Source organism: Muscardinus avellanarius, assembly GCF_963383645.1.
Source record: "Muscardinus avellanarius genome assembly, chromosome: 11".
In the NCBI taxonomy this organism is placed as follows: domain Eukaryota; kingdom Metazoa; phylum Chordata; class Mammalia; order Rodentia; family Gliridae; genus Muscardinus; species Muscardinus avellanarius.
In genome coordinates, this window is record NC_137797.1 from 24,601,620 (window position 1) to 24,616,895 (window position 15,276).

Here is a 15,276-nt window from a genome sequence, read left to right on the forward strand (position 1 = left end):
GCTATTACTTCCTTGAAGAGATTGTTGATCCCTTTGGTTTCACTTTCTTTTCCCTCCTCTATTCCAATTATTCTTAGGTTAGCTCTCTTAAGATGGGCCCATATTTCTTCAATGTCAGATTCCTGCTGTTGGATATTTTTTTCTAGATTAGAAACTATGCATTCATTTTTGGATTGCTCATCTTCTAAGAGCGAGATTCTGTTCTCCATATGGTCTAATCGGTTGTTTGTGCTTTGAATTGAGGCCTTTACTTCATTAATTGCATCCTTTATCTCTTTTTGGCTCTCTCTGAGTTCTTTTCGAAGCACCTCTATTATTTCTACAGTTATTTTCCTGATTTGATCTTCTAGAAATCTCTGATTTTCTGTTTTATCAGGTTCTGATGTTGTGGGGTTGTGCACATTCATTACTTCAGTATTATTCCTCTTTCCCATGATTTCGGAGGTTTGTGCCTTCTCTGGGTTCTTCCCTTGGGTCACTATGGCTTCACTTAAGGTGCTCTGGATCTCAAGTCTGTATTATCTCAGACCCTACTACTCCTTTACTGGGTTGTGTCACAGAGTCTCCGACCCAGGGAGTCGATAGAGGCTGCTTTAAACTATGGGGGGTGCCAGGTTGTACGCTCTCCTATGGTTTGATATCTCTGCCACCACCACTCCCTCACTGGGTCAAGTCCCAGGAGGCACAATACTGGGATTTCTCCTCTGCGGCCCGCAATTTGACTCACTGTTCTTGAGTACGTAGATGTAGCTGTACTGGACTCGGTGAATTCACTGCTGCTGCCGCCGCCGGTGGCAATATGGCGCCTCTGCCACGCCCTCGGCCATGAGGCTGGCGTATTTTTTCTTCTCTGGTTTTGATTTCCACTCTGAATCCCTGCAGCGTGTGCTGAGCTCAGCCACTGGGAGCTTTAAATGCTGTCTGCGCCAAAATATCCCGCCTGGCTGTTCCGCAGCGGCTCACCTGGCTTGCTGTAGCCGTCCGTTGAGTTCGCCGCTGCCGCCGGCAGTATGGCGCTGCTGCCTCATCCTCGGGAGCGTGTGTCTCCTCTGTGGCCCTGAGCTCTGTTCTCAGTCTGCTTTCTCTCTGGAGCCTGGTAGTTTTTTTTTGTTTTTCTGGTGATGGTGTTTTCTGGCTATGAAAGGCGCTCTTTTTGTGGTAATGGAGATTGGCTGTTAGCGGGACTCTTAAGCCCCGCTTTTCTCGGTAGCCATCTTCCCGGAAGTCCTTTTTTTTTCAAAATAGGAATCTTATAGAAAGTTATGGTCGGATTTCAGTTTTGGCCTTCACAGGGAAAATAAAGATGTGGGGTTTCCAGAGCAGAATTCCCTTACCTTTGTGAAAAAACAACTATGATTATCCTGTTGTTTCCTTCTGTGTCGTAGAAGAGGTTTGATTCAACAGGCCTCAGATGTTTGAACCATGTACGTTCCAAAGAGATCTGGCCCTAGATTGGTTCTTGGGAGATAACTTCCAAGATATCGTGCTTAACAAGTGTGTCTTTATCTGCGGCCTTGAACCTTCCCAGATGGTTTATGTTACTAATGTGATTTACTGGGGGAGGATGGGTCATGCAGTATCAGTTCAATCTCTGGAGGTGCTGGAGTCTGAGTAACCACTGTATGGTCAGCCATAGTGTGCCTCACATTGGTGACTCCATGCCCGCATTACTCCATGCCTACATGACTCCATGTCTACGTGGAGTTTTTCTTTAGTAAAACCCTGGACTCAAAGTTTGTTGAGCTTCTCTGGTTGGCAAGACTCACTGCTTGTTTACACACATTCTTCCCAGAAGAACCAAATGCTATCCACAGGTCTCGGGTAGGAATGGACATCTGGAAGCCTGTGACTATTCTCTTCTGGACTCTGTCCCCTGTGCCTCTAACCTCTGCTGGTTGTGGTGTATCCTCCTTATACTTTTGCTGTAATTGACAGCATAGTGAGCAAAGCAGCTTTGGGGAGTTCTGTGAGTCCTTCTACCAAATCATTGAACCTGAGGGTAGGTTTCAGGACCCTCAACAACACCCCCTTCAAGTGGAGCACTGTCTTTGCATCCACCTTGTGGGTTATATTCCCAGAAAGTCCTTTAAACAGCTAGCCACCACCTACATGCAGACCACTGACCCTACTCACATTCCATCCTCATGCTAGTGCTGTTAGATGGGCGAGCAGGGGCCTAGAGTCCCTTTTCTGCACAGTGCCCTAAGAAATGGGCCCCAGCACACACCTCTGTGCTGAAAGACAAGGGGAAGAATCATTAACTTGTATTCTTGGGTGATCTCTGGCTATGATACTTCTTGCAGCCTTTTGAAGGTGGCAGCTTTCAAAAAGTCATTAATCTGCCACCTGGAGGAGAAATGCATGACTCTTCCAGTGACCTGTGTATCGCATTTCTATAGGGACGTGTCAATCATTATTGGACTCATTAAAATCACCCTGAAAACAAATGTCGATTTTCCTCACTATTGTCTCCACAGACTTGCATTAGACTTAGACGCTGATGCCAAGGAATTTAATATATCTGTCCTCTCTCTTTTGGAGGAGGAGGACAGATATATTAAAAACAAACAATGAGGCTGACAAAACTTCCCAGGTGGCACTGCTGTGCAGCCAGTGCGGGGGACCCAATTCTCCATTATCCCCCTCCCACAGTTTGGCTGAAGCCAGACCTAGTCATGAGTTGTGGTGAACTGGTGGGATAATGGGGTAGGTCTATCTGGTAGGAGTTAGGGGAGCAAGTTGGGGGGGAAAAGGAACGGGTCAAGGAGAGCTGTAAATGTCAAGTGAATGAGTGTGATCTTTGTGCATTAGTTTAGGGAGCTTTCCATGGGGCCTGGATTCTGCCTTCACTAAACTCTTCATTCCAGCTGCAAACATCTGGTGGTCATGTTGCTCATAATGGGCCATCTTCCTTGCCAGTTCTTTTGAACTGCCTGTTCTCTGTCTTTCAGCCTATACCTCTCGCTTTTCTCAACACCAACTCAGTGTCGGTCCTGTCTGGGAATCTGACTGGTTACTCTGAAGGCTGCCATTAATTCTGTACTTGCATTGCCCCAGAGTTAACCTAAATTTCTTTAGTACACGTGCTTCTGAAGGTGGTCTGTGGAGTTAGTGTTTAGTATACTGTCCTTTACTTTCCCATATACTTTCAACATAAAATTGTACATGTATTTCTTTGGAAGACTTTTCAATATCCTAATCCAATCAAATTGTGTTTACTCAAGTAACCTTTTGGAAGTCATATCTAAAGTGATTTAAGTTTGTCCTGATGAAATAATAATGAAGAAATAAGTCTTAATAGAAATGCAAAATGGTTATGGCTATTTTTTTAATTGCAGCAACTTTAAGGTTTAAGGAAAAAATTTACAACAGTAGCTTATCTGAACAGAACTATAATAAAATCCCCATGGTTTAGGAAACCTGCAGATGAAATGCACGTCTCTCTGGATGCCTAGTTTTCCTTGCCACCCTGGGAATTCTGTAGGCACAGCTGGTTTTTAAAAATGAGGCAGGTGAAGTGGGCTGAGGGAAGGGGTGGCATTAGAGTAAAAGCAGAGACAAGAATTTGAAACCCTCAGTAAATGAACAATTGGTGACCCCCTGCTTTGCCACATTTTCTTCTCTGCTTCATCCTCATATTTTCACACAGTTAACAAGGGGAAGAGCTGAGTCTCCAGCAGCTCCAGCTCCATATTCATGGTTCTTTCCAATTTACCACAACTGCCCTCAGCAGTGTTCATTAATCTTTGAAAAATTTCTTCTTTATTGGAAGACGAAGTAGACCTCGCTGTTATTGCAGGTACCTCTAAACCAACACATTGAAAACAGGATTCATTCTTTCTCTTGGCACTCAAATTTGTCTCTCTTTTACAACCTGTCATCAGCTTGGATATCCAGCATGCACACTTGAGGTCGTATTTGATGCTTCTTTCTCTCTTGCTAGGGTACCCACTCATTCTGACAAAGTCTGCCTTCGAGATGCCTCTCAGTCCCTTTCCTACTTGCCATCGTTGCTGCTGATACTGTAGTTCAAGTTCCCATCTTTTCCTTGTTTGTGCAAATCTAGTAGTTCCTAGCTGGCCTCCCAGCCTCCTTTCTTTCTTCCAATCTAAACTTTAAAATAGGGAAGCTCTATTTTTTGTTCTTTGTACACATGAACTATCCTTTCCATATGGTTTTATTCATCCTCTAAAAATGACCCAATATATACTTTCTTTTTTTCTATCACTGCAGTAGAGTGATTGCATTAGTGACTCTAAGTGACTTTCCTGTGTCTGTGTTGTACATTCTATAACTTGATGGCTTCTTCCCACATTGATATTGGGTTTAGTTTTTGACTTGCTTTGGACAGTAACAAGCTCAATGCAAGCAGAAGTTTTTAAAATTATTATTATTATTATTTTTATTTTTATGTGGATCATATTGAAATTGGCATACATTCAGACTGTGTTTGGTGCTCTCCTCCCACTTCCCCTTCCCCTCTCCCAACATTGAGTGTCCAGGTGAACCATGCTACATTCATACTTTTACACATATTCAGATGTAGCTCCTCCATTAACCAACCTCAGCCTTCTTTGTCTCCAAAAAAGCATGTGCTAACTTCTGCTCTTTCTTCTTGGTACTCTGCATTTTATCTGAGTACATGCACAGGAATCCTGGAAAATTAAGACATGGAACAGAGCTAAGTCTACCTGGCCGATCCAGCCAAGGCTAGTCTGGGCTGGCCATCCAACATCTGACTACAGATACATAATCGAGCTTAGTTGCCATCAACAGAATAATTCAGTTTACCTTTGGATTAATGAGAAATAATTGATGGTTGATGCTTTGAGTCCAAGTTTGGGGATATTTTGTTATGTAGTATTATCTGACTGATACATTATGTTTCTTTCTGCAATGCACCCATAGCACTTTGTAGATACTATGATTGCAACATTTTTTATGTTTGACTCTTCTTTTAGACTTAATTCTTTTAAGCCAGGGACTGTATTTTAATATACTCAGTGTTTAATACCTAACCTACCAAAGAGTAGGACCCAATACATGTTTACTTAGTAAATTAAGTACTATACATGTATACTCACTCACCACTTTCCAATGTATGAAAAAGCAACCAAATTTAATATCTATCTATCTATCTATCTATCATCTTTCAAGTTTAGCAAGAGGATTATTTTAGTCAAGGCTGTATGCCTAATTGGGAGAGAAAAGGCTTATTCTCTAGATGTTTAAAACTTGATATTTATTCCAAAGTTTCTTTCAAGTAAATAATATTTGGGGGTTAGTACCTTTGTCCAAAAGAAGAAGCAGTCAGTTGCTCTAGTTTAAGGCTTGAGCCTTCCCAAGGGAAGAACAGGTGTTAAATCTTGGGCTTGCAGAGGACATCTTTCTTCCAGGCAAGGGACAGTGTAGGAATTTAGAGGAAAGGGAGGTGGGAGAGAAGAGCATGTTGAATGATTGCGGCTCTGTCTTCTTTCCCCCTGTACATACCGGTAAGATCTGTGTGGTCTTTTAATTTAACTACCTTTTAAATTTTTAATTTAACTGTCTTTTTCTTTTTGGAAAACCTAAATCAAGTTTCATAGAGAAAACTCTACAGGCAACGCTGGTCGTTGTTTGCATGCTGAGAGGTGAAAATAATTACCTCTTTTTGAATCTTTTTCAGAATGTATGTGCATATATTTGGCAGCCTACAAATCTTTAAATAAGCTCTTTAGGTAGCACAGCATGTTAATCTGTTTGTGTTGCTATAACACAGTACCAGATACTGAGTAATTTATACAGAAGATAAATTTACTCCTCACAGTTCTAGAGACTAGGACATCCAAGGTTGAGGGGTCACATGATGAGGGCATTCCAACTGTGTCACAAGATCACAAGCAGAGGACATCACATGACAAGAGAAAGAAAGTGTTCCAGCTCATATCTCTCTTCCTCTTCCTACAAAGCCATTAAGCCATCATGGGGGGGCACCCTCATGACCTCTTCCAATCCTAGTTACTTTTCAAAGGCCCTAGCTCCAAATATCATTGACATATAAGTTTGGGGATTAGGTTTTCAACACATGAATTTGCTGGAGGGGGCACATTCAAACCATAGCATGGATCAAATTTGTTTTTCTTATGTATAAGACATTGAGCATCAACTATACCTTATATAACAGTTATCGACGCCTGGCCTGCCTGGTGGAACACGGTGTGTCCAGTGGACATTTAGTAAACTCGTTTATCATTCTTCAGGCAGATCTGCCTTCTGCCCCTTTGAGGTTTCCAAAACACTAGACATTCTAGACATTCCTATCTTCGATCTCCTTGGTATCCAAATTGGCGCAGTATTTGCTGCCTATCGACACTTGGACACTGACTAATAGCATCAACTAGGCAAGAACAAGTATGTGCATGAACTTCATTTCTTTTCAACATTCTATTGCCAAGGCTAATTGCTTGATTAAGTAAATGCATCTGACTTGAATAGCAATTGAAGATGTTTGGGGATAGTTTGAGTATTGAATTTCACATGCAGTGACCAAAGGAAATTCAGGTTAATGTCCTGAAAACTTAGTCAATAGAGAGGCCTTTCCTTACAGAAGGAAATTGGCCTTGACTATAGACAGACAAAATTGAGGGTTAGAAACTTGAATGTCCACAGGAGCCAGACAGGTATCAGGAATGAGTTAAGTGGGTGGGAACTGTGATGAATTGGGGGTTGGCCACTAGGTCAACCCCTTCTTTCCCAGATCATTGTAGTTCCAAAAGAAAAACTGAAAACTCAGACCTTATTTAAATGTAAAATTTGAGTTTAATTGTCAACAACTAACCCGTGAATATTGATTATTCTCATGACTCTGGGATTGCTTCCACTAAGGGGAGCAGAAGCAGCTTATGGATTTTCCAATTGTTCTTTCCCCACTATGGAAATTAACCATTATTCCATTTTGACCTGTGACAGCAGCATCACAGGATAGAATGAGAAATGACCCAGGGGACACCTAGGGCTCAGTTCCAAGCAAACACCATCTTCTGACCAGCAAATCTGATCATGTGGGTGTCTTTGAATACATTTGTTTTCTGAAAAATAGAGCTCCCTGTATAAAATGCTGCAACTTGTGTTGGAAATTACTGAAAAAACATCGCTGTGTTTTGTGAGCAGGAGGGTAAGTGTTTAGTGACATAGAAACTTGGTCTCAGCACCACCCTCCTCACGGACAGCCAAGGTCCAATGGGAATGATGCTACAGCTCAAGGGCTGAAAGGGCTTTGTGGAGCTCTAGGAAGGGCCAGCTGGGAGAATACAGATCTTCCAAAGAAAATATCTACCTATATTCTTCCTGGTGCATTGTGATTATATATTGTTGTATTAAAAGTGAATTTGGACCTGGGCATCATGGCATATGCTTGAAATCCCAGTACTTGGGAGGCTTAGACAGGAGGATCCGGGTTTGCAGCCAACCTCAACTACTTAATGAGGCCTTCAGCAGCTTAGTGAGAGTCTGTTTCAAAATAAAGAATAAAAAATAGGGCTGGGGGTGTAGCTTGAAGATAGAATGCCCCTGGTTTTCATCCCCAGCATCACAAAACAAAAGTGAGTTTGGGGGTATCCATGTGTATGGTGGTGTCTTTCCTGGTACAAAAAACCTGTTGGTATGTAATTGTGACTGTGTCCCCACAGTGCCCTCTTTTTACCCTGGCCCACCCTGGTCCCTTTCTTGGACCCCTCAGATTCCTTCCAAGTTCCAGACACTAACGGGTTAATGCCTGTCTCTGTCTGGCCAGGGGCAGAGTCCCTTGTCATTGCCAGTGCCTGATCCACTCAACTCAGAATGCCAGGGTGCCATGAAAAGCAACCTGCTTCAGAAATCAGAATATGTTCTTGATTTTTTTTTTCCTTTTGATGATGAACAGGGCTGAGATGAATGGGAAAGATCAGTTCAAGGAACACCACGCTTATTTTACTAAAAAGCCAGAATTCCTTTGTCCTGGTCCCAATATAGAGTAAGTACTTTCAAGCATATTTTGTGGGTTTCTTCTTATATTTTCTATTATTGGAGAATTTTAACCAGCTAATTTTAAAACACAGCTATTTTTTTTCTCTTGCAAATATGCAGGCTCCACACAAATTACCCTGTGGTAGCTGTGAAGCAGTTGGAGAATTCCCCGTGTTTAGTGACCTCAAAGCCACCCTTCAAGCTGTGCGATGGTCTCTTGCTAGTACAATAAAACATATATATGTGTCGAGGCTGGCCACGGAGTCAGGAGCGGGTATTTTAGTGTTTTAATAACCTGGCCCCATTAATTTTGGTGGTAGCCATACCTTTTCCTATTTGGTAGCCGGTCAGAACCACCAAGCACCCAGACCTGTGCAGACGCTTTTGTGAAAATGTCAGGGGGACACACACCGTCACGTGCTTTCACTGGTAATGACCGCCCGAGAGCCTGGGCAGGGAGCAGGCAGGATGCAGGAAGTGAGGGAGAGAGTAATGAGGACACACAGCTTGGCCTTCACAAACAAGCCTTCCCTCTAATTGCCCCCTCCTGTCGCAGCCGCCACGGCAGCCTCTGACCTCAGCCGCCGTGGGCTACCTGGGTAACGAGAAGCCACACATCAGCCCAGGGACCAACAGGACCAACAGCAGCGTGGCCAACATACCTCATCCTGATAAGCAGCCAAACCACATACTTTGAGTCTGGAGGGGGTTAGGAGGTGAATTGTGTCCCCCTCATGCCCTAAGCCCCCAGGTCCTGAGAAGGTGGACTTATTCAGAAATGGGGGTCCCTGCTAATGTGGTAACAATGCGGTCCTGCTGGAGTCGGTGTGGGGGGCCCTGGGTCCCATCTGACTGGCATCCTCACAAGAAGAGATGAGACACGGGAAGAAGGCAGGTGATGGTGGAAACACTGAGGGCACCTATGGAAGGAGCAGCCAAGGAAAGCCCAGGCTTACAGCAAACCGCCAGGAGCCAAGAGCCAGAGGAGAGCCAGAGAAGGCTGCTTCCCTACAGCGAAGCCTTCAGGAGAGCAGCCCTGCTCACACCGTGGTTTTGCACTCCTTGCTTCCAGAACTGTGAGGCATCACATTTCTGTTGTTTTAGGGCCCCCGGTCTGTGGGAGATTGTTCTGGAAGACCGAGGGCATGAATATAGCAAAGATACTTCAACTGATGGACTTGAGACACTTTTTTTTTTGGTTCGGTACTAGGAGTGGAACCCAGGGGCATTTTACCCCAGTCCTATGTTTTAATTTTTATTTTGAAACAGGGTCTCACTTAGTTGAAAAAGGCCTCACTAAGTAGCTGAGGCTGTCTGTGAACCGCAATCCTCCTGTCTTAGCCTTTCAAATGCTGGGATTACAAGCCACATTTTTAACTTGAGGATCTGTTACAATTTAGAGCACTGGCAAATATCTAAATCTGCATCTAACCCACTGCTACTGGCTTAAAGATGAGGTAGCCATATGGACAGCGCGAAAAAGAAATAAATTCTATCAATGAGGGACCATTGAGGATTCTCAGCCCCAGATGGGAAGTATATACAATATGCTAGTATAGGTGTTTTCTCACTGGTAAAAGTTCAAAGATTGAGAACAAGAACTTGTTGGTGTGCTTAGGCTCAATGACCAAAGGCTAGGCTATCTTGCAAATGTTACTTTATTCTTTTTCTTTTCAGGTTCCTCATCTGCAAAATGTGGAGAATAATAGTAGCTAACTTGGCCAGGCATGGTGGCACATGCCTGTCATCCCAGTACTTGGGAGGCTGAGACAGGAGGTTCACAAGTTTGAGGTCAGCTTCAGCAATTTAATGAGAGAGATCCTATTTCAAAATAAAAGGACTGAGAGTGTAGCTCCATAGTCGAATGCCCCTGAGTTCAATTCCTAGTATATAAAAAGTAGCTACCTCCCAGAATGGTTGTAAGAATTGAGTGGGGTGAAGCATGAATTCATGATCACTACTCAACAACTATGAGTCATGGCAGATGTTACCCTTACAGTCAAGTAGGAACAAATAAGCAAGAAAAAAATATCATTACAATTACTCTCACAAAAACTGAGAAAGACATCCATAGGGTCTTGAAATATGGGGAAGGAGTCATTTTTTTTTTATAAGAAATTCAAAGACCGTTTCTATCAGGTGAAACTGAGCTGACACCAGAGGGATGGAGAGGACGAAGAGATGCAGCAGAATGAAGAGTCAGAGAAAGATCAGGGGCAGAGGGAGCAGTGTGTGCGGAGGCCCCCAGTAGAAGAAACAGGGCAGGTCCAAAGTGTGTTTTGGTAGGGCATACGTGACTGTAGTAGTTGTCTATTGCTGCCATAAAAACGACCACAATGCTAGTTGCCTAAAACAACACATATATTATCTTACAGGGACTTTGGATCAGAAGACTGGGCACAGGTGGGATCTCTGCTTAGGGTATCCCAAGGCAGAAATCCAGGTGTCACCATACTATCCTTCCCATCTGGGGCTGAGTGTCCTCAATGGTCCCTCATTGGTAGAATTTATTTCTTTTTCATGCTGTCCATGTGGCTACCTCCATTTTAAAGCCAGCAGCAGTGGGTTAGATCCCTTTAGGTTTTGGGTCTCTCTGATGGCCTCATCTGACTGCTTTTAAAGGCTCCTGTGGTTATATTGAGTTCACCTTGGCCATTCAGAGTCCTCTCTTTATTTTCAAGCCTGTTGGTTAGCCTCTTGAACATACTGGCTATGCTGCTGAGGGTAGGAGAGCCCACCAGTTTCACAGTCTTGGGTGTTGGGGCATGGCATCTTCCTGATGGGCGTAATTCCACCACACTATGATGACTGTGAGCAGAATCTGATGATGCAGGGCCTGATGGGTCACAGTAAAGATTTTGAAATTTAATTTAATAGCAGTAATTATACTAATTACGATTACCCTGTAACTACTATGTATAACATCTATTTATCAGCACCAAGCGCTCTGCCAACATTACAAAATAATCTCTCTTGATCCTCCTAGTAGCCCTTATAGAAAAGTACCACTACACTCAATTTGCAGATGAGGAAATTGGGGCTCACAAGTTCAAAGCAACTTAAACCAGGACCACACATCTCCTGGAAAATCTATGTTTATATCCAGATCTGCCTAGTTCCGAATCCCATTGGCATTTTTATTTTGAGTCCCCCTTATTAAGACACACTTTCAATATGTAGTTTTAGAGCTTGTGTTAGTTAGCTTTTTGTCACTGTGACCAAAAATGCCTGATAAGAACAACTTACAGGAGGAAAAGTTTATTTGGGTTTAGGGCTTTAGAGGTCTCAGTCTATGATCAGCTATTGCCCTGGGCTTTAACTGAGCAGAAGATGGAGGCAGAAGGACATGGTGGAGAAAAGCTACTCAGCTCCTGGCAGCCCAGAGGAGAGAGGGAGGCGTTCAGGGCAGCTACAGTTTCCATGCCCACGCCCACTTGTCTACAATTTGCACCACCTCCCAGTAGTTCATTCCAATTATTACCCTCCAATAATATGAATCCACTGATGATGTCACAGTCCTTACAATCCAATCATTTCACCTCTGAACCCACCGCACTACACTGTCTAACGCAATGCTGTTGCTTGACATTCTAGATCCAAACAGTAACAGAAGTTTTAATAGGGCTGTTCTGTTCTTACGGGCAAAAGCATAATTGCATATAAGTAGCTGTTTTTCTTTGTGACTCTTAACAATGTCTTGGGGCAGCTTAGTAATTCGAGTAATTAGGAGGATTATTAGGTCATAGTCCAGGTCCAAGGCAGATAGACATGACACCTCATATGTGAAGCAAAGTTTTAAGAACCTCTGGAGCTCAGAGGAAAGAGTCAAAGCTGGTTCAGTTTGGATCTACTTTTCTCAATATTAAGTTGGGAAGATTTTAATTTTCAGGGGACTGATATGTTTGTGAATACTATCTCCTGGCTCACCTTTGCATACCCCTTGAATTTCATTAAGGGCATCAGACCTTGAAGTTTTTCAAAGCGGGTAGGATCCCCACTGGCACGGCAGTGGTGAATGATGCAGCCATAGGACCACGGCTCTCATCTTGGTTCATCTCAGAATCTTAGCCATGGCTGTGAGTTGTTTCCTTACACTTAGATAGAACCTCCTGGTCCAGGTGATTATAGAGCAGCACATTCTTACCCAGAGCTAAAGAATAAATACCACCTGCTCTTATCCCACGGCCAACTCCTTCACGTTATGGTCCACCTTGCCAAGAATAAAGTTCTAGACATCTGGGTCCTATTAATTTCTCCTCTCCATCGTGTACCTATACATGGTGTTCTCTCTGTATAGGATGTTGGGGGTGGGAGATGCAGAGGATTCTAATTGTAAAGCCTAATTCCAGATAGTAGACAAACCTTTTCCAAGGGCCTGGGGGGAGATGGACTCTGCTCTTTGCTAGGAAGGCAGGTGGAAATACTGTGGAGGAGGAAGGAATGGGGGACTACATTCCCCCCTGCCTGGAACTGCCTGTATTCTGGGAGAATGCTTGGCATACTTTGTAGAAAAGGTCAAGCTTCAGTCCCTAGGTACTTGCTGGTCCAGGCTAGCTCATCATTAGTTTATATTTCAGGGCCCACTGGGTGCTGTTTCCCCATGCTTGCCATAGCCAGAAACACTTGCTTGGAGATATGTTGCTAGAACTCAAGGCTCCAGGAGAGGAAAAGAAATGCGTGTATCTTCGCATTGCCAAAACCCATTTCTTTGCAGCTGCAGTACAGGAACAGATATCAACACATTTAAACCATGCAGGAGGGGAAAGAATTCCACCCAGAATGAAACTTTGTTTGCCAAGTTTCTCCTAGTCTTTCCCATACAGGGGGTAGGAAGCAATCCCAGAAAGAGAATGCCAAATGAAGTTACGACAAACTAAAAAAAGGCAATTCGCGAGGGAGACATCTTCAACAAATGAAAAAGTGTAAATGGTAATATTCCAGCAAATTAGCTCCTAGAGAAGCCCTTAGGCAGAACTGTAAGCCATTATAATTAAGGCTTTGGAAAATATCAGTATTTAATTAGAGCCTCTTTTCTTGGTGAAATGCTGTTGTTTTGCTGTAACTTCAGGTGTAAACAACTAAACATACCCATTTCAAAAATGTGTTTTGTCGTAAGCCTAGAATCAGTGCTAATGTTCATTTGCTTACCAAGGCTTCCTTGTGTATTGTGTTTATTTCTGATCAGAGCTAAATTTTAAGAGCAATTTATCTTCAGTTCTCAAATACACCCATCTCTTATTCTCGGGCTGCTTAGATACTTACCCACAAACACCAGGGCATATCCCAGTAATTCGGTCCAACTCCACAAACCTGCAGAATCCCTCATAATCTTATAAGCACCATTTCTATGACATTAAGGCATATTCCTGGGGGCTGTTGTAGACAAGGAGATCTACTTCCAAAGAAATCAAACATCTCGACAATAGGAGAATGTTTTAGCTTTATCCTTCAGCATTGGCAAACATTTTAGAAATTGTGCCACCTGAAATAATAATTTAAAAAAAAAACACAACAATAATGGAGCAGGGGCTGCCTTGTGCCTGTCACACCATCACTCTTAGCCCCTACTTTTTGCACCTGTAATTCCTGACAAAAGACAACCTTTATTCCTTTGTCGATATAGGATGTGTGTAGCTCGGCATATTTTCCTGCCACGATGGAGAAGATGAGGCGTCACTGGGTCTAACGCTACAATTTAACGCTTCAGAGAAGCAGTGTATATCATTACTTCCTCTGTAGCCAAGCACACTAATTAATATTTATTGCACCTGTCAAGCCGGTAGCCATGGCCAATCCACTCCTGTGGCACTTCAATGGGAGACTGGACACCATATTTCTCCTTGGCAGACATGTTTGGGTCATCAGCAAAGCCAGAAGCCCGTTTTCCCAGTGAGACATCATAAAGTCTCTTCTTTCTCTTGCAAAATTAAACCATTAATTCCATCGGTGTTAATTTTTATCCTTGGGAATTGCTTTAAAAAAAGTCAGGGTGGGAGAAGTTGGAGAAAGGATGTCCAGAGTCAGCTGTCTAACATTTATTAGCAAGAAGACTTTTGGAAACCATGGCCTTTGCTTTTTGTCAGACATCCTTCAAAGCCAACAGACGTGTGAGGGGCAAGACGGCTATAAATCCTCCTAAAGTTTAATCAAAAGTGGCGGACCATCTAAGAGTGGACATGCTATTAAAGCCCTTTGTGGCTTAAAACTTTGTTCAGCATTGTCAACAGAGCTTCATCACCAACAGGTAGCTGGCAGTGGGATTAATTAAGCAAGAACAAAATAATAAACGAATCCTGATATTGTACCTACGGCAAGGAATTTGGCACTCAGAGCGGAGAAGTTTCTAGCGATGCTGTGAATCATTCTATAGCGTATCCGAGTGAGCCCAGCACGGCTGTGGAACTGAGTTAACTAAAAAATTTAATTAGGAGAACATGTAAACTGTACTGCAGAAAAGTAGGGCACCAAATGCTGCTTTATTTATTTTATTTTACTTTTTTTTTCTTTTGCTAATTCTATCAGGGAACACCTGTGTCATGAGAAACTACAGGACCCACACTGCCAAACTTCTGGTCAACAGGAGGGAAGCACATGAACTTTTTGCTAAAGATTATCCAGGCCATTATATATGTTTTTCTTTGAAACAACTGCTCCTCTCCTTGTGGAGGATAATATAAATGATGATAATAACAAAGCAGCAATAGTGATAATAATAAAAGAGCCAACATATTCTGAGCTGGTCTCATTTAATTCCTAACTACTCTTTGAGGTAGGACTTATGAGTTCCATTAAGTAGATGAAAAATTGAGATACAGAGGGGTTTTGTAAGCAGATGTACCCAGACAAAATTGGTTATGCTCTGGAACTATCCTAACTGCTCCTTTTTTCTTTAGGATGTAGGCTTCTTTGGCAAAGTAGGGTAACACGGGAGGAACCCATTTATGTGAATTCTAAATAATTGCAATAATTGCATGAATTAATGATAGTTGTAGAGGTGCAATCTCTACAAGTTCCCTACTGCCTGTCCTCAGCTTCTGCTTGGGCTCTTTCTTGACCTTATCAGTGTTCTTGTCCTGAACTTTTATTTTATTTTTTATTTTTTAAAAATTTTTATTGGTGCATTATATTCATACATCATATTGTGGTAAAAAAAAAAAAACTTGTGTGTACAAACATGTACACATCACTGATTTAGCCCCTACCTAATTCCCACCCCATTCCCTCCCTGTCCCTTCCTCCCTTTGCTCAGCTTAGTGGTTGACTTCGATATGTTTAAGTACATTGTGTGTTTTA